Here is a 24,711-nt window from a genome sequence, read left to right as displayed (position 1 = left end):
TCTAGATTAGAATCCATTCTCTAGTGGGTTCTGATATGCTGAAAGGCCATTCAAACTGATCTAGATTAGAATCCATTCTCTAGTGGGTTCTGATATGCTGAAAGGCCATTCAAACTGATCTACATTAGAATCCATTCTCTAGTGGTTCTGATATTCCTTCTGTTCTGACTCTCTACCCTCCCTCTCTCTCTATTTCCCTCTGTTCTGACTCTCTACCCTCTCTCTCTCTCTTTCCCTCTGTTCTGACTCTCTACCCTCCTTCTCTCTCTCTTTCCCTCTGTTCTGACTCTCTACCCTCCATCTCTCTCTCTTTCCCTCTGTTCTGACTCTCTACCCTCCATCTCTCTCTCTTTCCCTCTGTTCTGACTCTCTACCCTCCCTCTCTCTCTCTTTCCCTCTGTTCTGACTCTCTACCCTCCCTCTCTCTCTCTCTCTCTTTCCCTCTGTTCTGACTCTCTACCCTCCCCCTCTCTCTCTCCCCCTCAGGGCTCCAGATCCTCTACCAGTTCTGACTCTCTACCCTCCCAGTATAGTATACACAGACTGGGCAACAGGACAATCATCCTAAGCCCAGACTTGAACCCAATCGAACATCTCTGGAGACCTGAAAATAGCTGTGCAGCAACACTCCCAATCCACAGAGAGAGCAGAGAGCAGAGCAGAGAGAGAGCAGAGAGAGAGAGGGAGAGAGAGAGCAGGCTGAGAGAGCAGAGAGAGCAGAGAGAGAGAGCAGAGCGGGAGAGAGAGCAGAGAGCATTAGAGACGAGAGAGCAGAGAGCAATAGAGAGAGAGGGAGAGACCGGAAAGCAGGCTGAGAGAGCAGAGAGATGGTAGAGAGAACAGAGAACAGAAAGAGAGAGATCAGAGAGCAGAGAAATGAGAGAGAGCAGCAGAGAGAGCAGAGAGAGAAGAGAGCGAGAGAGCAGAAAGAGAGAGAGAGCAGAGAAAAGAGCAGCAGAGCAGAGAGAGAGCAGAGAGCAGAGAGAGCAGAGGGAGAGAGCAGAGAGGGAGAGAGAACAGAGAGAGCAGAGAGAGAGAGAGAGAGTGCAGAGAGAGAGCAGAAAGAGAGAGAGAGTGTAGGGAGAGAGCAGAGAGAGAGAGAGAAGAGAGAGGGCAGAGAGCAGAGAGAGCAGAGGGAGCAGAGAGGGAGAGAGAACAGAGAGAGCAGAGAGAGAGGGAGAGAGAGCAGAAAGCAGGCTGAGAGAGCAGAGAGAGAGAGCAGAGTGAGAGAGAGAAGAGAGAGGACAGAGAGCAGAGAGAGAGCAGAGAGTAGAGAGCAGAAAGAGAGCAGAGAGTAGGCTGAGAGTGCAGAGAGAGAGAGAGCAGAGTGAGAGAGAGAGCAGAGAGAGAGAGAGCAGAGTGAGAGAGAGAGCAGAGAGAGAGCGAGCAGAGAGCAGGCTGAGAGAGCAGAGAGAGAGCGGAGAGCAGAAAGAGAAGGCTGAGAAAGCAAAGGGAGAGTGAGAGAGCAGAGGGCAAAGAGAGAGAGAGCAGAGAGAGCAGGGAGGGCAGAGAGAGAGAGAGCAGAGAAAAGAGAGCAGAGAAAAGAGAGAGAGCAGAGAGCAGGCTGAGAGAGCAGAGCGAGAGAGAGAGCAGGAAGATTTGAGAAGAGAGAGAGAGAGAGCAGAGAACAGAGAGAGCAGAGAAAGCAGAGGGAGAGAGCAGAGAACAGAGAGCAGAGAGAGAGAGAAGAGAGAGGGCAGAGTGAGAGAGAAGAGAGGGAGAGAGAGCAGGGGGAGAGAGAGAGCAGAGAGAGAGCAGAGAGAGAGAGCAGAGAGAGAACAGAGAGCAGAGAGTGCTGAGAGCAGAGATAGCAGAGAGAGCAAGAGAGCAGAAAGAGCGAGAGCAGAGAGAGAGCAGGCTGAGAGAGCAGAGAGCGAGAGAGAGCAGGGAGTGAGAGAGCAGAGAGAGAGAGCAGAGAGAGCGAGAGAGAGCAGGCTGAGAAATCAGAGAGAGAGCAGAGAGAGAGAGAAGAGAGAACAGAGAGAGAGCAGAGAGAGAGCAGAGAACAGAGAGAAGAGAGAGAGAGAACAGAGAGGGCAGAGAGAGAGGGCAGAGAGCAGAGCAGAGAGCAGGCTGAGAGAGAAGAGAGGGAGCATCACAACACTCTGTTGTACAATTTGTTTAATTCAATTTCACATATTTAATTGTTTGTATTTCATTTCATATTTGTTTCATGTTTCAACCAGTCACAGGTTAACGTCAACCTGACAGAGGAAACGTAACATCAATAACCAAACTGTTTTCACAATTAACATGCTTTTCTTGTTTCAAGTATGTTTTATTATGAAAAGTACAATATATCCTTGTATACTTGTACAACTATGGAGCGTATGTCCATATATAATTATACAATTTGTTATTCAACATAAAGAAATACAACAAATGATCACATTGGTATTTTAACAGTGTTATTGTCACAATTATAGGAAGACACGCATGTGTGTGTGTCCCGTGTGTCCACTGTGTGTGTGTGTGTGTGTGTTTCTCCAGTGTGTGTGTGTGTGTGTCCTGTGTGTCCACTGTCTGTGTGTGTGTTTCTCCAGTGTGTGTGTGTGTGTCCTGTGTGTCCAGTGTGTGTGTGTCCAGTGTCAGTGTGTGTGTGTGTTTGTCGAATGTGTGTGTGTGTGTGTGTCCAGTGTGTGTTTGTCTAGTGTGTGTGTGTGTGTGTGTGTTTGTCAAGTCTGTGTGTGTGTGTGTACAGTGTGTGTGTGTGTGTCCAGTGTGTGTGTATCTGTCCAGTGTGTGTCTGTGTGTGTGTCCAGTGTGTCTGTGTGTGTATGTGTCCAGTGTGTGTGTGTGTATGTGTGTGTGCCCAGTGTGTGTGTGTATCTGTCCAGTGTGTGTGTGTGTATGTGTCCAGTGTGTCTGTGTGTGTCCAGTGTGTCTGTGTGTGTGTCCAGTGTGTGTGTCCAGTGTGTGTCCAGTGTGTGTCCAGTGTGTGTGTGTGTGTGTCCAGTGTGTGTGTGTTTCAGATTATTATTTACATTACGTTATTGACACTGAGGAGTCAACGTAATGAACCCTAAACCCTGGATAGAGGGGCTCAGTGAATGTGGAGGTGAATGTGATCAGGTGGGTCAGTGTGTCAGAGGAGGCTCTATAGAAGGACAGAGTGCCGGCTGGCCAGTCCAGATACACTCCTACTCTGTGGGAGCTGGAGGAGGGGACGTCTATGGCAGTTTCATTATTATTGTGCCAGGCATAGTAACGGTTGTCAGAGCAGAACAGACTCCAGGACTTGTCATTGTATCCAAGACAACAGTCATCACCCCTTCCTCTCCTGTTGATTCCTTTATATGTCACTCCTATAACAGCCCCTTCCCCACTCCACTTTACCTCCCAGTAACAGCGCCCAGTCAGACCCTCTCTACACAGCACCTGTCTACGGTCCTCAAATCTCTCTGGGTGATCAGGATACGGCTGCTCCTCTCTCCTCCATGTCACCTTTCTGTTCTCCTCAGACAGAGAGAGGCGTCTGTTTACTGTGTTTGGGTCCAGTGTGAGATCACAGACATCTGATGGATGAAACCAGACACAATATTAGAAATCATCATCATTCACATTAGAATGTTAACTCACTTTTCACTAACTCATTTAATGTAGATGTTTCTAGGTATCAAAAGGAGAAGTTAAGGTAACTTGAGACTTGTTGAATGATCATATGTTATACTGTATGGTAATATAAAACACACTTATTCCCATTAATTACACACACAAAGCAACTCTTTGTAAACGTTGGTGTCCCTGATTTCTGCTTCTGTAGAACTACAGCTGATATTTAATATGACCAAGTAAGTAATGATGGTGGTCTTTGACTTTGACGTAACTTGAATTAAGACTTATTCTTAGTCATATTTTTCACAGCAGTCAACACTCACATTTTCTAAGTCCAGGTTTCATTCTGTTCTCTCCACCATGTTCCACACTGTAGCGGTAAGCAGAAGAACAGACAGTCATTGAGGGATACACCTGAACACACACACACACACACACACACACTGGACACACATACAGGACACACATATACTGGACACACACACACACTGGACACACACACACACACACACACTGGACACACACTGGACACACACACACACACACACACTGGACACACACACACACTGGACACACACACACACACACACACAGCGTATAACTTTGTCCAAGTGGTGGTCAGAATGTTTGTCTTAACTAGCCTGATAAGTCAAACATGTCTGATATGAACATTGACATAAACCCTCTACATACTTGAGTTTCTCCAGTCTGCAGTGTGGATCCTCCAGTCCAGCAGAGAGCAGTCTGACTCCTGAGTCTCCTGGGTGATTGTAGCTCAGGTCCAGCTCTCTCAGGTGTGAGGGGTTTGACCTCAGAGCTGAGACCAGAGAATCACAGCCTTCCTCTGTGACTAGACAGCCTGACAGCCTGCAAAGAGTCAAATCATATTAAAATCACACTGCTATTCTTAGGTGGTGAAAATAGTGGCAGTATATTTTTCTCCATATTCATGTCACACCCTGATCTGTTTCACCTGTCTTGTGATTGTCTCCACCCCCTCCAGGTGTCGCTTATTTCCCTGGTGTATATATCCCTGTGTTTCCCTGGTGTATATATCCCTGTGTTTCCCTGGTGTATATATCCCTGTGTTTCCCTGGTGTATATATCCCTGTGTTTCCCTGGTGTATTTATCCCTGTGTTTCCCTGGTGTATATATCCCTGTGTTTCCCTGGTGTATATATCCCTGTGTTTCCCTGGTGTATATATCCCTGTGTTTCCCTGGTGTATATATCCCTGTGTTTCCCTGGTGTATATATCCCTGTGTTTCCCTGGTGTATATATCCCTGTGTTTCCCTGGTGTATATATCCCTGTGTTTCCCTGGTGTATATATCCCTGTGTTTCCCTGGTGTATATATCCCTGTGTTTCCCTGGTGTATAAATCCCTGTGTTTCCCTGGTGTATAAATCCCTGTGTTTCCCTGGTGTATATATCCCTGTGTTTCCCTGGTGTATATATCCCTGTGTTTCCCTGGTGTATATATCCCTGTGTGTCCCTGGTGTATATATCTCTGTGTTTCCCTGGTGTATATATCCCTGTGTTTCCCTGGTGTATATATCCCTGTGTTTCCCTGGTGCATATATCCCTGTGTTTCCCTGCCGTATATATCCCTGTTTTTCCCTGGTGTATATATCCCTGTGTTTCCCTGGTGTATATATCCCTGTGTTTCCCTGGTGTATATATCCCTGGTGTATATATCCCTGTGTTTCCCTGGTGTATATATCCCTGTGTTTCCCTGCTGTATATATCCCTGTGTTTCCCTGCTGTATATATCCCTGTGTTTACCTGGTGTATATATCCCTGTGTTTCCCTGGTGTATATATCCCTGGTGTATATATCCCTGTGTTTCCCTGGTGTATATATCCCTGTGTTTCCCTGGTGTATATATCCCTGTGTTTCCCTGCTGTATATATCCCTGTGTTTCCCTGCTGTATATATCCCTGTGTTTACCTGGTGTATATATCCCTGTATTTCCCTGGTGTATATATCCCTGTGTTTCCCTGGTGTATATATCCCTGTGTTTCCCTGCTGTATATATCCCTGTTTTTCCCTGGTGTATATATCCCTGTGTTTCCCTGGTGTATATATCCCTGTGTTTCCCTGGTGTATATATCCCTGTGTTTCCCTGGTGTATATAACCCTGGTGTATATATCCCTGTGTTTCTCTAGTGTATATATCCCTGTGTTTCCCTGGTGTATATATCCCTGTGTTTCCCTGGTGTATATATCCCTGTGTTTCCCTGGTGTATATATCCCTGTGTTTCTCTGGTGTATATATCCCTGTGTTTCCCTGGTGTATCTATCCCTGTGTTTCCCTGGTGTATATATCCCTGTGTTTCCCTGGTGTATACATCCCTGTGTTTCCCTGGTGTATATATCCCTGTGTTTCCCTGGTGTATATATCCCTGTGTTTCCCTGGTGTATATATCCCTGTGTTTCCCTGGTGTATATATCCATGGTGTATATATCCCTGTGTTTCCCTGGTGTATACATCCCTGTGTTGCCCTGGTGTATATATCCCTGTGTTTCCCTGGTGTATATATCCCTGTGTTTCCCTGGTGTATATATCCCTGTGTTTCCCTGGTGTATATAACCCTGGTGTATATATCCCTGTGTTTCCCTGGTGTATATAACCCTGGTGTATATATCCCTGGTGTATATATCCCTGTGTTTCTCTGGTGTATATATCCCTGTGTTTCCCTGGTGTATATAACCCTGGTGTATATATCCCTGTGTTTCTCTGGTGTATATATCCCTGTGTTTCCCTGGTGTATATAACCCTGGTGTATATATCCCTGGTGTATATATCCCTGTGTTTCCCTGGTGTATATATCCCTGTGTTTCCCTGGTGTATATATCCCTGTGTTTCCCTGGTGTATATATCCCTGTTTTCCCCTGGTGTATATATCCCTGTGTTTCCCTGGTGTATATATCCCTGTGTTTCCCTGGTGTATATATCCCTGTGTTTCCCTGGTGTATATATCCCTGTGTTTCCTGTTTCTCTGTACCAGTTCGTCTTGTATGTTTATCAAGTCAACCAGCGTTTTTCCCTACTCCTGCTTCTATTCTTTTTTGATAGTCCTCCCGGTTTTTGTCCCTTGCCTGTTTTTTGGACTCTGTACCCACCTGCCTGACCATTCTGCCTGTCCTGACCTCTAGCCTGCCTGACCATTCTGCCTGTCCTGACCTCTAGCCTGCCTGACCATTCTGCCTGTCCTGACCTCTAGCCTGCCTGACCATTCTGCCTGTCCTGACCTCTAGTCTGCCTGACCCCTCTAGCCTGCCCTGACCTCTAGCCGGCCCTGACCTCTAGCCTGCCTGACCATTCTGCCTGTCCTGACCTCTAGCCTGCCTGACCATTCTGCCTGTCCTGACCTCTAGCCTCCTGACCATTCTGCCTGTCCTATCCTCTAGCCTGCCTGACCATTCTGTCTGTCCTGACCTCTAGCCTGCCTGACCATTCTGCCTGTCCTGACCTCTAGCCTCCCTGACCATTCTGTCTGCCCTGACCTCTAGCCTGCCCTGGCCTCTAGCCTGCCCTGACCTCTAGCCTGCCCTGACCTCTAGCCTGCCCTGACCATTCATGCTGGTCCTGACCTCTAGCCTGCCACACTGTACCTCCTGGACTCTGATCTGGTTATGACCTTTTGCCTGTCCACGACCATTCTCTTGCCTACCCCTTTTAGTATATTAATAAATATCAAAGACTTTAACCATCTGCCTCCCGTGTCATCTGGGTCTCGCTTTGTACCTTAAACCACACTGCTATTCTTTGAGGGTATCACCTTTTATTTGAGGGTAGTTTAATATTTGTCTGTTTCACCATTTAGAAAAATAAAAGCATTTTATGTATCTCGTCCCCCTATTTGAAGAAGTCAAAAGTATTCTGACCAATTAACTCACAGTGTATTAAAGTAGTCAAAAGTTGAGTATTTGGTCTGATATTCTTTGAACACAATGAATCCAATGACTTCATCAAGCCTGATGATGCCATGATTGAGAAAGATCATGAATGAATCATTAATAACAATGACTGAGAAAGTTAGAGGCAACAACAAAACATGCTAACCTCTCACCATTACCAATAACAGAGGCTACAACAAAACATGCTAACCTCTCACCATTACCAATAACAGAGGCTACAACAAAACATGCTAACCTCTCACCATTACCAATAACAGAGACTACAACAAAACATGCTAACCTCTCACCATTACCGATAACAGAGACTACAACAAAACATGCTAACCTCTCACCATTACCAATAACAGAGACTACAACAAAACATGCTAACCTCTCACCATTACCGATAACAGAGGCTACAACAAAACATGCTAACCTCTCACCATTACCAATAACAGAGACTACAACAAAACATGCTAACCTCTCACCATTACCGATAACAGAGGCTACAACAAAACATGCTAACCTCTCACCATTACCAATAACATAGACTACAACAAAACATGCTAACCTCTCACCATTACCAATAACAGAGACTACAACAAAACATGCTAACCTCTCACTATTACCAATAACAGAGACTACAACAAAACATGCTAACCTCTCACCATTACAAATAACAGAGACTACAACAAAACATGCTAACCTCTCACCATTACCAATAACAGAGGCTACAACAAAACATGCTAACCTCTCACCATTACCAATAACAGAGACTACAACAAAACATGCTAACCTCTCACTATTACCAATAACAGAGACTACAACAAAACATGCTAACCTCTCACCATTACAAATAACAGAGACTACAACAAAACATGCTAACCTCTCACCATTACCAATAACAGAGGCTACAACAAAACATACTAACCTCTCACTATTACCAATAACAGAGACTACAACAAAACATACTAACCGCTCACCAATAACAGAGGCTACAAGAAAACATGCTAACCTCTCACCGGTACCAATAACAGAGGCTACAACAAAACATGCTAACCTCTCACCATGACCAATAACAGAGACTACAATAAAACATGCTAACCTCTCACTATTACCAATAACAGAGGCTACAACAAAACATGCTAACCTCTCACCATTACCAATAACAGAGGCTACAACAAAACATGCTAACCTCTCACCATTACCAATAACAGAGGCTACAACAAAACATGCTAACCTCTCACCATTACCAATAACAGAGACCACAACAAAACATACTAACCTCTCACCATTACCAATAACAGAGGCAACAACAAAACATGCTAACCTCTCACCATTACCAATAACAGAGACTACAACAAAACATACTAACCGCTCACCAATAACAGAGGCTACAAGAAAACATGCTAACCTCTCACCGGTACCAATAACAGAGGCTACAACAAAACATGCTAACCTCTCACCATGACCAATAACAGAGACTACAATAAAACATGCTAACCTCTCACTATTACCAATAACAGAGGCTACAACAAAACATGCTAACCTCTCACCATTACCAATAACAGAGGCTACAACAAAACATGCTAACCTCTCACCATTACCAATAACAGAGGCTACAACAAAACATGCTAACCTCTCACCATTACCAATAACAGAGACCACAACAAAACATACTAACCTCTCACCATTACCAATAACAGAGGCTACAACAAAACATGCTAACCTCTCACCATTACCAATAACAGAGGCTACAACAAAACATACTAACCTCTCACCATTACCAATAACAGAGGCTACAACAAAACATGCTAACCTCTCACCATTACCAATAACAGAGGCTACAACAAAACATGCTAACCTCTCACCATTACCAATAACAGAGGTTACAACAAAACATGCTAACCTCTCACCATTACCAATAACAGAGGCTACAACAAAACATGCTAACCTCTCACCATTAACCTCAAATAAAAGGTGACATTCTGTACTGTCACCTAATACGAAACATTATATCTCAAATCCAACATGCTGGAGCATAGCACCACATTTAAAACTGTAAGCTTCACTGTCCAAACACATATGGTGTGGACTATGTGTGCCTGGGAAACACATGTGGATCTGGTGAACAGTTATCACTTGTTGACCAACTACAGGAATACTGACCTCAGAGTCTCCAGTTGACAGTGGGGATTCCCCAGTCCAGCAGAGAGCAGCTTCACTCCTGAATCCTTCAGGTCATTGTTACTCAGGTGTGAGGGGTTTGACCTCAGAGCTGAGACCAGAGAAGCACAGCCTTCCTCTGTGACTCCACAGCCTGACAGCCTGACAAAGAGATCATCATGACTTCACAAAAACACTGTTAGTATAACACCAGTAGTGTAGAAGGACAATGGCAGATGCATTTAGTTAATTCTCCCAAACAACATAAAGATTCATCTTCCGTCTCCTAGAATTGTATGGTCATAATGTTATACTAATGTGAAAATCAATGCATTTATTTAATATGTTATTCAATATAATGATCAATGAACCCTTTTGTAAGTGTGATTGATATGTGATAATGAACATAGAATATCCAGTTCATTAACTGTAACAACCCCAGCTTCCTGTGGTGAAACGACTGCTGTGCAAGGTATTGGGCAACAGCTTATGTCCTGTGTGTGTGTCCCTCCGCCCGTCTGTCCTGAGCCGCCCGTCTGTCCTGAGCCGCCCGTCAGTCAGGAGCCGCCTGAGCTGCCCGTCAGTCAGGAGCCACCCGTCAGTCAGGAGCCGCCTGAGCCGCCCGTCAGTCAGGAGCCACCCGTCAGTCAGGAGCCGCCCATCAGTCAGGAGCCGCCTGAGCCGCCCGTCAGTCAGGAGCCGCCCGTCAGTCAGGAGCCGCCCGTCAGTCAGGAGCCGCCCGTCAGTCAGGAGCCGCCTGAGCCGCCCGTCAGTCAGGAGCCGCCTGAGCCCCCCGTCAGTCAGGAGCCGCCCGTCAGTCAGGAGCCGCCCGTCAGTCAGGAGCCGCCTGAGCCGCCCGTCAGTCAGGAGCCGCCCGAGCCGCCCGTCAGTCAGGAGCCGCCCGAGCCGCCCGTCAGTCAGGAGCCACCCGTCAGTCAGGAGCCGCCTGAGCCGCCCGTCAGTCAGGAGCCGCCTGAGCCGCCTGCCAGTCCGGATCTGCCAGAGTCTCCCTCCAGTCCGGATCTGCCAGAGTCTCCCTCCAGTCCGGATCTGCCAGAGCCGCCCGTCAGTCCAGAGGCGCCACTCACTCTAGACTCAACCATCCGTCCAGTGGCGTCCTCTAGTCCGGGGTCGGTGGTGAGCTTTCCCGCTCCAGAGACATTACGTAAGTGGGCCGAGTCAGAAGTGGAGCGGGGTCCACGTCCCTCACCAGAACCGCCACCGGAGTTATGCCCACCCAGAGACTCCCATATAGGCTTAGGTGTGCGGCCGGGAGTCCGCACCTTTGGGGGGGGGGGGGGTACTGTCACGCCCTGACCTTAGTATTCTTTGTTTTCTTTTTTATTTTGGTTAGGTCAGGGTGTGACATTGATGATATATGTTTTCTCCCCTGTCTAGGGTTTTTGTATGTCTATGGTTGCCTAGATTGGTTCTCAATTAGAGGCAGCTGTTTATCGTTGTCTCTGATTGGGAATCATATTTAGGCAGCCTTATTCCTTGAGTATTTCGTGGGTGATTATCTATGTCTATATTTAGTTGCTTGTGTCAGCACTATGATTATATAGCTTCACGTTCGTTTTGTTGTTTTTGTATAGTTCATTCCGTGTTCTTTCTTTATTAAAAGATGCATTCAAATCACGCTGCGCTTTAGTCTCATCGCTATAATGAACGTGACAGTGTGTGTGTGTGTGTGTGTGTCCAGTGTGTGTGTGTGTGTGTGTCTGTGTGTCTATTGTTTGTGTCCAGTCTGTGTTTGAGAGGACACACACACACATACACTGGACACACTGGACACACACACACACACTGGACACACACACAGTCAGGATATAACTTTGTCCAACTGTTGGTAAGAATGTTTGTCTTAACTTGCCTGATAAGTCAAACATGTCTGATATGAACATTGACATAAACCCTCTACATACTTGAGTTTCTCCAGTCTGCAGTGTGGATCCTCCAGTCCAGCAGAGAGCAGTCTGACTCCTGAGACTCCTGGGTGATTGTAGCTCAGGTCCAGCTCTCTCAGGTGTGAGGGGTTTGACTCCAGAGCTGAGGCCAGAGAAGCACAGCCTTCCTCTGTGACTAGACAGCCTGACAGCCTGCAAAGAGTCAAATCATATTAAAACCATAATGTTATTCTTTGGTGGTGAAAATAGTGGCAGAATATTTTTTCAACATATTCAGATACATCAGTGTCCTGAAACCTGCCATATCTATTCATAAACGGATGTTTCATTATTAGAAATGACAAATGATCAAAGTATTGCTTGCAGAGAGAAAAATGTATATTACAAATATTTGAGTAGACTGACCAGTCCAGTTTAAAAAGCAGTATCAGTCAAAAGACAGACAGTGAAGTATCAGATTTAGATTGTATTGAGTATACAGTCCACACCATATCTATTTTGACAGTGAAGCTAACATTTTAAATGTGTCTCTATACTCCAACATTTTGGATTTCAGATCAAATGTTTCATATGAGGTGACAGTATATAATGTCACCTTTAAGTTGAGGGTATTTTAATACATATCTGTTTCACCATTTAGAAACGAAAGCATTTTATGTATCTAGTCCCCCCATACTTTGATAATTTGAAGTAGTCGTAAATATTCTGATCAATTTACTTATAGTGTATTAAAGTAGTCGAAAGTGTAGTATTTGGTTCCAAACTCATTGGTTGCATTTGCAGTTTGTTTTGGTTGTGTTTTGGGTTGTGTTTTTCCCAATAGTAACTGAACTGTGGATGATGACTGGAGTAATTTTCTGTCTATGGGAGTAGATAACACATTTCTAAACAATACTAAATTAATCCTGATTAGGCCTTGATTAATACAAATGATAAATAAATAATGAATAATAACACTAAGAGTTGGTTTGAACAGATCTGAATCAGGAAACTAAGAGTTGGTTTAAACAGATCTGAATCAAGAAACTAAGAGTTGGTTTGAACAGATCTGAATCAGGATACTAAGAGTTGGTTTAAACAGATCTGAATCAAGAAACTAAGAGTTGGTTTGAACAGATCTGAATCAGGATACTAAGAGTTGGTTTGAACAGATCTGAATCAGGAAACTAAGAGTTGGTTTAAACAGATCTGAATCAGGAAACTAAGAGTTGGTTTGAACAGATCTGAATCAGGAAACTAAGAGTTGGTTTAAACAGATCTGAATCAGGAAACTAAGAGTTGGTTTATAAATAGATCTGAATCAGGAAACTAAGAGTTGGTTTGAACAGATCTGAATCAGGAAACTAAGAGTTGGTTTAAACAGATCTGAATCAGGAAACTAGGAGTTGGTTTGAACAGATCTGAATCAGGAAACTAAGAGTTGGTTTAAACAGATCTGAATCAGGAAACTAGGAGTTAGTTTAAACAGATCTGAATCTGTTTAAAGATAGAACTGCCAAATGGGGTGGAGTTGCAATCTACTGTAGAGACAGCCTGCAGAGTTCTGTCCTACTATCCAGGTCTGTACCCAAACAATTCGATCTTCTACTTTTAAAAATCCACCTTTCCAGAAACAAGTCTCTCACCGTCGCCGCTTGCTATAGACCACCCTCTGCCCCCAGCTGTGCCCTGGACACCAAATGTGAACTGATTGCCCCCCATCTATCTTCACAGCTCGTGCTGCTAGGTGACCTAAACTGGGACATGCTTAACACCCCGGCCGTCCTACAATATAAGCTTGATGCCCTCAATCTCTCATAAATTGTCAATGATCCCACCAGGTACAACCCTAAATCCGTAAACACGGGCACCCTCAACGATATCATCCTAACCAACTTGCCCTCCAAATACACCTCTGCTGTTTTCAACCAAGATCTCAGCGATCACTGCCTCATTGCCTGCATCCGTAACGGGTCTGCGGTCAAACAACCACCCCTCATCACTATCAAACGCTCCCTAAAAACACTTCAGCGAGCAGGCCTTCCTAATCGACCTGGCCCGGGTATCCTGGAAGGATATTGACCTCATCCCGTCAGTAGAGGACGCCTGGTCATTCTTTAAAAGTGCCTTCCTCACCATTTTAAATAAGCATGCCCCTTTCAAAAAATGTAGAACCAGGAACAGATATAGCCCTTGGTTCTCTCCAGACCTGACTGCCCTTAACCAACACAAAAACATCCTGTGGCATTCTGCATTAGCATCGAATAGCCCCCGTGATATGCAACTTTTCAAGGAAGTCAGGAACAAATATACACAGGCAGTTAGGAAAGCTAAGGCTAGCTTTTTCAAGCAGAAATTTGCATCCTGTAGCACAAACTCAAAAAAGTTCTGGGACACTGTAAAGTCCATGGAGAATAAGAGCACCTCCTCCCAGCTGCCCACTGGACTGAGGCTAGGAAACACTGTCACCACGATAAATTGAGAATTTCAACAATCATTTTTCTACGGCTGGCCATGCTTTCCACCTGGCTAACCCTACCCCGGTCAACAGCCCTGCACTCCCCACAGCAACTCGCCCAAGCCTCCCCTATTTCTCCTTCACCCAAATCCAGATAGCTGATGTTTTTAAAGAACTGCAAAACCTGGACCTCTACAAATCAGCCGGGCTAGACAATCTGGACCCTCTCTTTCTAAAATTATCTGCTGAAATTGTTGCAACCACAATTACTAGCCTGTTCAACCTCTCTTTCGTATCGTCTGAGATTCCCAAAGATTGGAAAGCTGCCGCAGTCATCCCCCTCTTCAAAGGGGGAGACACTCTAGACCCAAACTGCTACAGACCTATTACTATCCTGCCCTGCCTCTCTAAGGTCTTCGAAAGCCAAGTTAATAAACAGATTACCGACCGCTTTGAATCTTACCGTACCTTTTCCACTATGCAATCTGGTTTCAGAGCTGGTCATGGGTGCACCTCAGCCACGCTCAAGGTTCTAAACGATATCATAACCACCATCGATAAGAGACATTACTGTGCAGCCGTATTCATCGACCTGGCCAAGGCTTTCGACTCTGTCAATCACCACATTCTTATTGGCAGACTCAACAGCCTTGGTTTTTCAAATGATTGCCTCGCCTGGTTCACCAACTACTTCTCTGATAGAGTTCAGTGTGTCAAATCGGAAGGCCTGTTGTCCGGACCTCTTGCAGTCTCTATGGGGGTGCCACAGGGTTCAATTCTCGGGCCGACTCTCTTCTCTGTATACATCAATGATGTCGCTCTCGCTGCTGGTGATTCTCTGATCCACCTCTACGCAGACGACACCATTCTGTATACTTCTGGCCAACTGATCACTGCCCGCACCCGCCCGACCGTCCAGCATCACTACTCTGGACGGCTCTGATTTAGAATATGTGGACAACTACAAATACCTAGGTATTTGGTTAGACTGTAAACTCTCCTACCAGACTCACATTAAGCACCTCCAATCCAAAATTAAATCTAGAATCGGCTTCCTATTTCGCAACAAAGCATCCTTCACTCATGCAGCCAAACATACCCTCGTAAAACTGACCATCCTACCGATCCTCGACTTCGGCGATGTCATTTACAAAATAGCCTCCAATACCCTACTCAATAAATTGGATGCAGTTTATCACAGTGCCATCCGTTTTGTCACCAAAGCCCCATATACTACCCACCACTGCGACCTGTACGCTCTCGTTGGCTGGCCATCGCTTCATACTCGTCGCCAAACCATCTGGCTCCAGGTCATCTACAAGCCTCTGCTAGGTAAAGCCCCGCCTTATCTCAGCTCACTGGTCACCATAGCAGCACCCACTCGTAGCACGTGCTCCAGCAGGTATTTTTCATTGGTCACCCCCAAAGCCAATTCCTCATTTGGCCGCCTCTCCTTCCAGTTCTCTGCTGCCAATGACTGGAACAAACTGCAAAAATCTCTGAAGCTGGAGACTCATAACTCCCTCACTAGCTTTAAGCACCAGCTCTCAGAGCAGTTCACAGATCACTGCACCTGTACATAGCTCATCTGTAAACAGCCCATCTATCTACCTCATCCCCATACTGTATTTATTTATCTTGCTCCTTTGCACCCCAGTATCTCTACTTGCACATTCATCTTCTGTACATCTACCATTCCAGTGTTTAAATGCTATAATGTAATTACTTTGCCACCATGGCCTATTTATTGCCTTAACTCCCTTATCTTACCTCATTTGCACTCACTGTATATAGACTTTTTGTTTTCTTTTGTTCTACTGTATTATTGACTGTATGTTTTGTTTATTCCATGTGTAAGTAACTCTGTGTTGTTGTATGTGTCGAATTGCTATGCTTTATCTTGGCCAGGTCGCAGGTTGCAAATAAGAATTTGTTCTCAACTAGCCTACCTGGTTAAATAAAGGTGAAATAAAAATAATATGAGTGAGAAAGTTAGAGGCTACAACAAAACATGCTAACCTCTCACCATTACCAATAACAGAGGCTGCAACAAAACATGCTAACCTCTCACCATTAGCAATAACAGAGGCTACAACAAAACATGCTAACCTCTCACCATTACCAATAACAGAGGCTACAACAAAACATGCTAACCTCTCACCATTACCAATAACAGAGGCTACAACAAAACATGCTAACCTCTCACCATTACCAATAACAGAGGCTACAACAAAACATGCTAACCTCTCACCATTACCAATAACAGAGGCTACAACAAAACATGCTAACCTCTCACCATTACCAATAACAGAGGCTACAACAAAACATGCTAACCTCTCACCATTACCAATAACAGAGGCTACAACAAAACATACTCATCTCTCACCATTACCAATAACAGAGGCCACAACAAAACATGCTAACCTCTCACCATTACCAATAACAGAGGCCACAACAAAACATGCTAACCTCTCACCATTACCAATAACAGAGGCTACAACAAAACATGCTAACCTCTCACCATTACCAATAACAGAGGCTACAACAAAACATACTAATCTCTCACCATTACCAATAACAGAGGCCACAACAAAACATGCTAACCTCTCACCATTACCAATAACAGAGGCTACAATAAAACATACTAATCTCTCACCATTACCAATAACAGAGGCCACAACAAAACATGCTAACCTCTCACCATTACCAATAACAGAGGCTACAACAAAACATGGTAACCTCTCACCATTACCAATAACAGAGGCTACAACTAAACATGCTAACCTCTCACCATTACCTATAACAGAGGCTACAACAAAACATACTAACCTCTCACCATTAATAATAACAGAGGCTACAACAAAACATGCTAACCTCTCACCATTACCAATAACAGAGGCTACAACAAAACATGCTAACCCCTCACCATTACCAATAACAGAGGCTACAACAAAACATGCTAACCTCTCACCATTACCAATAACAGAGGCTACAACAAAACATGCTAACCTCTCACCATTACCAATAACAGAGGCTACAACAAAACATGCTAACCTCTCACCATTACCAATAACAGAGGCTACAACAAAACATGCTAACCTCTCACCATTACCAATAACAGAGGCTACAACAAAACATGCTAACCTCTCACCATTACCAATATATGTGAATATGTCCAAATAATTAAGACTTCTTCAAATGGGAGAACTACAGTGCCTTGCAGAGGTATTCATCCCCCTTGGTGTTTTTCCTATTTTGTTTCATTACAACATGTCATTTAAATAGATTTTTATTTGGATTTCATGGAATGGACAAACACAAAATAGTCCAAATTGGTCAAGAGAAATTTAAAAAAATAACTTCTTTAAAAAAATTTAAACATAAAAGTGGTGCGTGCATATATATTCACCCCCTTTGCTATGAAGCCCTAAATAAGATCTGGTGCAACCAATTACCTTCAGAAGTCACATAATTGGTTAAATAAAGTCCACCTGTGTGCAATCTAAGTGTGACATGATCTGTCACATGATCTCAGTGTATATACACCTGTTCTGCAAGGCCCCAGAGTCTACAACTCCACTAAGCAAGGGACACCACCAAGCAAGCGGCACCATGAAGACCAAGGAGCTCTCCAAACAGGTCAGGGACAAAGTTGAGGAGAAGTACAGATCAGGGTTGGGTTATAAAAAAATATCGGAAACTTTTAAAATCCCACGGAGCACCATTAAATCCCTTATTAAAAAATGGAAAGAATATGGCACCACAACAAACCTGCCAAGAGAGGGAAAACTCACGAACCAGGCAAGGAGGGCATTAATCAGAGGCAACAAAGAGACCTAAGATAACCCTGAAGGAGCTGCAAAACTCTACCGCGGAGATTGGAGTATCTGTCCATAGGACCACTTTAAGCCGTACACTACACAGAGCTGGGCTTTACGAAAGTGTGGCCAGAAAAAAATACATTGCTTTAAAAAAATAAATAAGCAAACACGTTTGGCGTTCGCTAAAAGGCATGTGGGAGACTCCCCAAACAGATGGAAGAAGGTACTCTGGTCAGATGAGACTAAAATTGAGCTTTATGGCCATCAAGGAAAACGCTACGTCTGGCGCAAACCCAACACCTCTCATCACCCCGAGAACACCATCCCCACAGCGAAGCATGGTGGTGGCAGCATCATGTGGGGATGTTTTTCATCGGCAGGGACTGGGAAACTGGTTAGAATTGAAGGAATGATGGATGGCGCTAAATACAGGGACATTCTTGAGGGAAACCTGTTTCAGTCTTCCAGAGATTTTGAGACTGCGAAAGCAACACCCGAGTGGTTTAAGGGGGAAAATGTAAATGTCTTGGAATGGTCAAGTCAAAGCATAGACCTCAATCCAATTGAGAATCTGTTGAATGACTTTCAGATTGCGGTACACCAGCGGAGCCCATCCAACTTGAAGGAGCTGGAGCAGTTTTGCCTTGAAAAATGGTCAAACATCCCAGTGGCTAAATGTGCCAAGCTTATAGAGACAAACCCCAAAAGACCTACAGCTGTAATTGCTGCAAAAGGCGTCTCTACAAAGTATTGACTTTGGGGGGGTGAATAGTTATGCACACTCAAGTTCTTTTCTTTTTTATTTATTGGTTGTTTAACAATAAAAAATATTTTGCATCTTCAAAGTGGTAGGCATGTTGTGTAAATCAAATGATACAAACCCCCGAAACATCTATTTTAATTACAGGTTTTTAGGCAACAAAATAGGAAAAATGCCAAGGGGGGTGAAAACTTTTACAAGCCACTGTACATACATAAATATGTATGTGAACGGTGACATTCTGTACTGTCATCTAATACGAAACATTATATCTCAAATCCAACATGCTGGGGCATAGCACCAAATTTAAAACTGTAAGCTTTACTGTCCAAACACATATGGTGTGGACTATGTGTGTCTGGTAAACACATGTGGATCTGGTGAACAGTTATCACTTGTTGACCAACTACAGGAATACTGACCTCAGAGTCTCCAGTTTACAGTGGGGATTCCCCAGTCCAGCAGAGAGCAGCTTCACTCCTGAATCCTTCAGGTCATTGTTACTCAGATCCAGCTCTCTCAGGTGTGAGGGGTTTGACTCCAGAGCTGAGACCAGAGAAGCACAGCCTTCCTCTGTGACTCCACAGCCTGACAGCCTGACAAAGAGATCATCATGACTTCACAAACACACTGTTAATTTAACACCAAGAGTGTAGAAGGCACATGGCAGATGCATTTGGTTTATTCTCTCAAACAACATATAGATTCATCTTCCGTCTCCTAGAAGTGTATGGTCATAATGTTATACTAATGTGAAAATCAATGCATTTATTCAATATGTTATTCAATATAATATTATATACATATTATAATACATCATTGTATCTAAACTGAATATTTCTTCCTGATGATTAGTTCTTATATGTCATTTTATTTACTCACAGAGCAACTCTGGAGGCTTTGACCACTGGCAGCAGCCTCAGAAGACCTTCCTCTGATCTGGAGTATTTCTTCAGGTCAAACACATCCAGCTCCTTTTCTGAAGTCAGCAACACAAAGACCAGAGCTGACCACTGTGCAGATGACAGGTTGGGTTTTGAGAGACTTCCTGATCTCAGGTAGCTTTGGATCTCCTCCACTAGAGAATGGTCATTCAGTTCATTCAGACAGTGGAACAGATTGATGCTCCTCTCTGGAGAGGGATTCTCCCTGATCTTCTCCTTGATGTACTTGACTGTTTCTTCATGGCTCTGTGGGCTGCTTTTTGTCTTTGTCAGTAGACCTCGTAAGTGCTTCTGATTGGACTCCAGTGAGAGGCCCAGAAGGAAGCGGAGGAAAAGGTCCAGGTTTCCCGTCTCACTTTGTAAGGCTTTATCCACAGCACTCTTGTAGAAAGTAACGTCAGGATTGTCTCTGAACAGCAAAGAAAATATACTAGATTTTGTTTGCAGTTTGTCCATTAGATTCTGATTGTTGTTGTTGAATGAGAGGAACACATATACAGCAGCCAGAAACTCCTGAATGCTCAGATGAACAAAGCAGTACACCTTGTTCTGGTACAGCCCACATTCCTCTTTAAAGAGCTGTGTGCACAATCCTGAGTACACTGAAGCTTCACTGACATCAATGCCAGCCTCTTTCAGGTCTTCTTCATAGAAAATCAGATTGCCATTCACAAGCTGTTGAAAAGCCAATTTTCCCAGTGACAGAATGTTCTCTTTATTCCAGTGTGGACCTGTCTCTTCTTTCCCAAGATACTTTTCATTCTTCTGTTTGGTATGAAACACCACAAGGCGTGTGTACATCTCAGTCAGAGTCTTGGGCATCTCTTCTCTCTTATGTTTCAGCATGTGTTCAAGGACTATTGCAGAAATCCAACAGAAGACTGGAATGTGGCACATGATGTGGAGGCTCCTTGATGTCTTTATGTGTGAGATGATTCTGCTGGCCAGGTCCTCGTCACTGAATCTCTTCCTGAAGTACTCCTCCTTCTGTGGGTCATTGAAACCTCGTACCTCTGTCACCTGGTCAACACACCCTGAAGGGATCTTATTGGCTGCTGCAGGTCGGGTAGTTATCCAGAGGAGAGCAGAGGGAAGTAGATTTCCCTTGATGAGATTTGTCAGCAGAACATCCACTGAGGTTGACTCTGTGACGTCCCAACAGATCTTGTTCTTCTGGAAGTCTAGGGGCAGTCGGCACTCATCCAGACCATCAAAGATGAACAGAACTTTGTACTTGTCGTAGTTGGAGATTCCTGATTGTTTGGTTTCCATTGAGAAGTGATTGAGAAGTTCAATGAAAGTATGTTTGTCCTCTTTCATCAAATTCAGCTCCCGGAAAGGGAATGAAAATACAAATTGGACATCCTGATTTGCTTTTCCTTCAGCCCAGTCCAGAATGAACTTCTGCACAGAGACTGTTTTTCCAATGCCAGCGACTCCCTTTGTCAGCACAGTTCTGATACGTTTGTCTTGTCCAGTTAAGGGTTTGAAGATGTCGTTACATTTGACTGCAGTCTCTGGTCTTGCTTGTTTCCTGGTTGTTGTCTCAATCAGTCTCAGCTCATGTTCATTATTGACCTCTCCTGTTCCACCCTCTGTGATGTAGAGCTCTGTGTAGATCTTATTGAGAAGTGTTGGGTTTCCTTGTTTAGCGATCCCCTCAAATACACATTGAAACTTCTTCTTTAGATTAGATTTGAGGTCACGTTGGCAAATCACAGCAAGCTCATCTGAATCTAGAAATAACACAGAGGATATTAATATTATGTCTGTTTTAATGCCTACAGTATTGTAGGACTGTTATAAAGTTTTACATTATAATAATTTATCCTCTTAACTGACTGTATAAATGTGTAAATATTTTCATAATGCATTACAGACTGGTGTGACTGATTATATTATTATTATGGTATTATTGATGGTATTATTAATGTTGTCTCTCTCTCTGTAAATTAATCAACACAACACATCCCTGCTGCTACTTGATGAGGTCACTAGGTGTTGTGTTAAGGCTGCTACAATATCATTGAGTTACACAGCTACTTCAGCTGTACTTTAGCTACAGCTTTTAAATGTTATAAAACAGCATTCAACATGAGGCAGACAGATCTTACATTTCTCCAGTGTGTCAGCAAGCTCCTTCTGGTTCATTTTCCTCAGGACGTGCAGTGTGATCTTCAGAACCCCCTCTCTGGCACTGCTCTCCTGCTTCTCATCTTCAGCATCCACCACTTCCTTATCCTGCTTCTGACTCTCAAAGCCTTCTGGGAGTTCTGGACTAAGAATCCTCTTGAACATCTTCAGCTCGTTCTTCACAAATGTCATAATATTCTCTTCAAGCAACTGAAATAAATCAAGTAAATAAGTTAAGCAAGAGACAAAATGCTTTCTCATTATCACATTAATGAATGATTGACAGATCAACTTTACTTGAGGTAAACAAAAACAAATGTACATAACAGGACCACATACACTGAATATGGAGGCCAGGTCTGTTTGATGACTCTGGGAAGACTGACCACTGAGAATCTCTGACTCTGATCTCTCCTGTTGGTTTCTGTGGACAAAACATGAGATTACATCTCCACATCCAGGGAGTGCACACACACACACACACACACACACACACACACACACACACACACACACACACACACACACACACACACACACACACACACACACACACACACACACACACATACACACAGGGAGGGAATGTTGTGTTTGTTTAATATTGTTTTAGGACTATGAAAATGGACAAAAGGATTAGCCTGTGGATTATGAAAACAACAAAAAGAAATGGGAAAATTGGAAAGGAGAAATGACTAGAGACAATGTTGTTTAACTTCACATTTGGAAATTTGGATGAAAAGCGTGCCTAAATTAAGGATATGCATATATAATTAGTAGATTTGGATAGAAAACACTCTAAAGTTTCCAAAACTGTTAAAATAATGTCTGTGAGTGTAACAGAACTGATATGGCAGGCGAAAACCTGAGGAAAATCCATCCAGGAAGTACTATTATTTTGAAAGGCTGTTTTTCCATTGAAAGCCTATCCACCATACAGAGACCCAGTACACTATCTCTATGGCTTCTACATTTGGCCAGTCTTTAGGCATCGTTTCAGGCTTTTACTCTGAAAAATGAGGGAGATACAGAACTTTCAATGAGTGGACAGTGGACATTTCCAGACATAAGCCCAGCTTGTGATCGGAAGCGCGCCTTTCTTGTTTCTCCTTTTCTATTGACAAAGTTTTTGTCCGGTTGAAATATTATTGATTATTTATGACAAAAACAACCTGAGGATTGATTTTAAACATCGTTTGACATGTTTCTACGAACTTTTATTGTACTTTTTTGACTTTCGTAATGTTGAGAGCGCGTATTGTGCTTTTAGATTACTGAACTAAACGCACCAACAAAACGGATGTTTTTGGACATAAAGAGGGACATTATCGAACAAAACAAACATTTATTGTCTAACATGGAGACCTTGGAGTGCCACCAGATTAAGATCATCAAAGGTAAGTGATTAATTTTAATGCTATTTTCGACTTTTGTGACACCTCTCCTTGGTTGGAAAATGGCTGTATGGTTTTCTGTGGCTAGGCACTAACCTAACATATTCGCGTGGTGTGCTTTCTCTGTAAAGCCTTTTTGAAATCTCACACAGCGGCAGGATTAACAAGACGTTTATCTTTAATCCTATGTATAAAACTTGTATTTTTCATCAATGTTTATGATGAGTATTTTTATAATTTGACGTGGCTCTCTGAAATTTCACTGGATGTTTGTTTGAGACAATGATTACTGTACATAACGCGCCAATTTCAACTGAGGTTTTTGGACATAAAGATGAACTTTATCGAACAAAACACACATTTATTGTGTAACATGAAGTCCTGTGAAAGCCATCTGATTAAGATCATCAAAGGTTAGTGATTAATTGAATCGCTATTTCTGACTTTTGTGAGCCCTCTCCTTGGCTTGAAAATGGCAGTATGGTTTTCTGTGACTAGGCGCTGACCTAACATAATCGCGTGGTGTGCTTTCGCCGTAAAGCCTTTTTGAAATGAAACACTGTGGTTGGATTTACAAGACGTTTATCTTTAAAATGGTGTATAATACTTGTATGTTTGAGGAATTTTAATTGTGGGATTTCTGTTGTTTTGAATTTGGCACCCTGCAATTTCACTGGCTGTTGTCGAGGTGGGACGCTACCATCCCACTTATACCAGAGAGGCTAACTCACTGACCATGACCCATGAGTTCTTCTTACCTTTGTTCAGTAGAAAAGTCTCCCTCTCTAAACACTGTAGGAAGTTTCATAGACTGGTCACTCTTCATGGACACACAGCTGGGTACAGGGGAGGCTGGTCTCTCCTGTTCGATTGGGCTTCAACACAGCAGAGACAAACATTACATCTCTCATCTACTCTGAGCTCAGATGGGGAAACATAAGAAGAGTTTCATTACAAAACTCTGCATATTCATTTTCAGAAATGTTGTAAATTAGCTTTTATTGTTTAACCTTTTCTCAATAGGGGGTGCTGTTTTCACTTTGTAAAAAATTCGTTCCCAAATTAAACTGCCTCGTACTCAATTCTTGCTCGTACAATATGCATATTATTATTACTATTGGATAGAAAACACTCTCTAGTTTATAAAACCGTTTGAATTATATCTGTGAGTAAAACAGAACTCAAGTTGGAGCAATCTTCCTGTCAGCAAGTGAGAAATCTGAAATCAGGCAATCTGTTCCAGGGTCGGTTTATTAATTTGCATGTATTCTATTGGTCGACATGCACTGCATACGCCTTCCCCTGGATGTCAGCAAGCAATGAGAATTGGAATGGAGTTGCTAGGCAGATCTGAGGCCATATAAATGGGCTTGGAACCGGGGGTGCAGTCTTTTCAACATTCGCCATGACGCAAGACAGACCTCAGGATTGCGTTCTGGAAAGCTCCCGTTATAGGCCTTAGATATATCCGGCTCTGATTTTATTCGATATAGGTGTTAAAGACATCATAATGTTGTTATTTTAAACCGAGTTATATCAGTTTATATCAGTATATTGCGATTTTCGGATATTTCTTAGTGCTGCGTTATAGTGAGTTGGACACGTCTTCGCCACATGCTTATGTTTACTGCTAATTCCAAAGTTGAAGGCGACAATCTACAACCGAGCAACGATTCCTCTGGACAAAGGACAA

This window comes from Salvelinus namaycush, unplaced genomic scaffold (assembly GCF_016432855.1).
Source record: "Salvelinus namaycush isolate Seneca unplaced genomic scaffold, SaNama_1.0 Scaffold112, whole genome shotgun sequence".
NCBI lineage: Eukaryota > Metazoa > Chordata > Actinopteri > Salmoniformes > Salmonidae > Salvelinus > Salvelinus namaycush.
Note: the sequence above shows the minus strand (reverse complement) of the source record.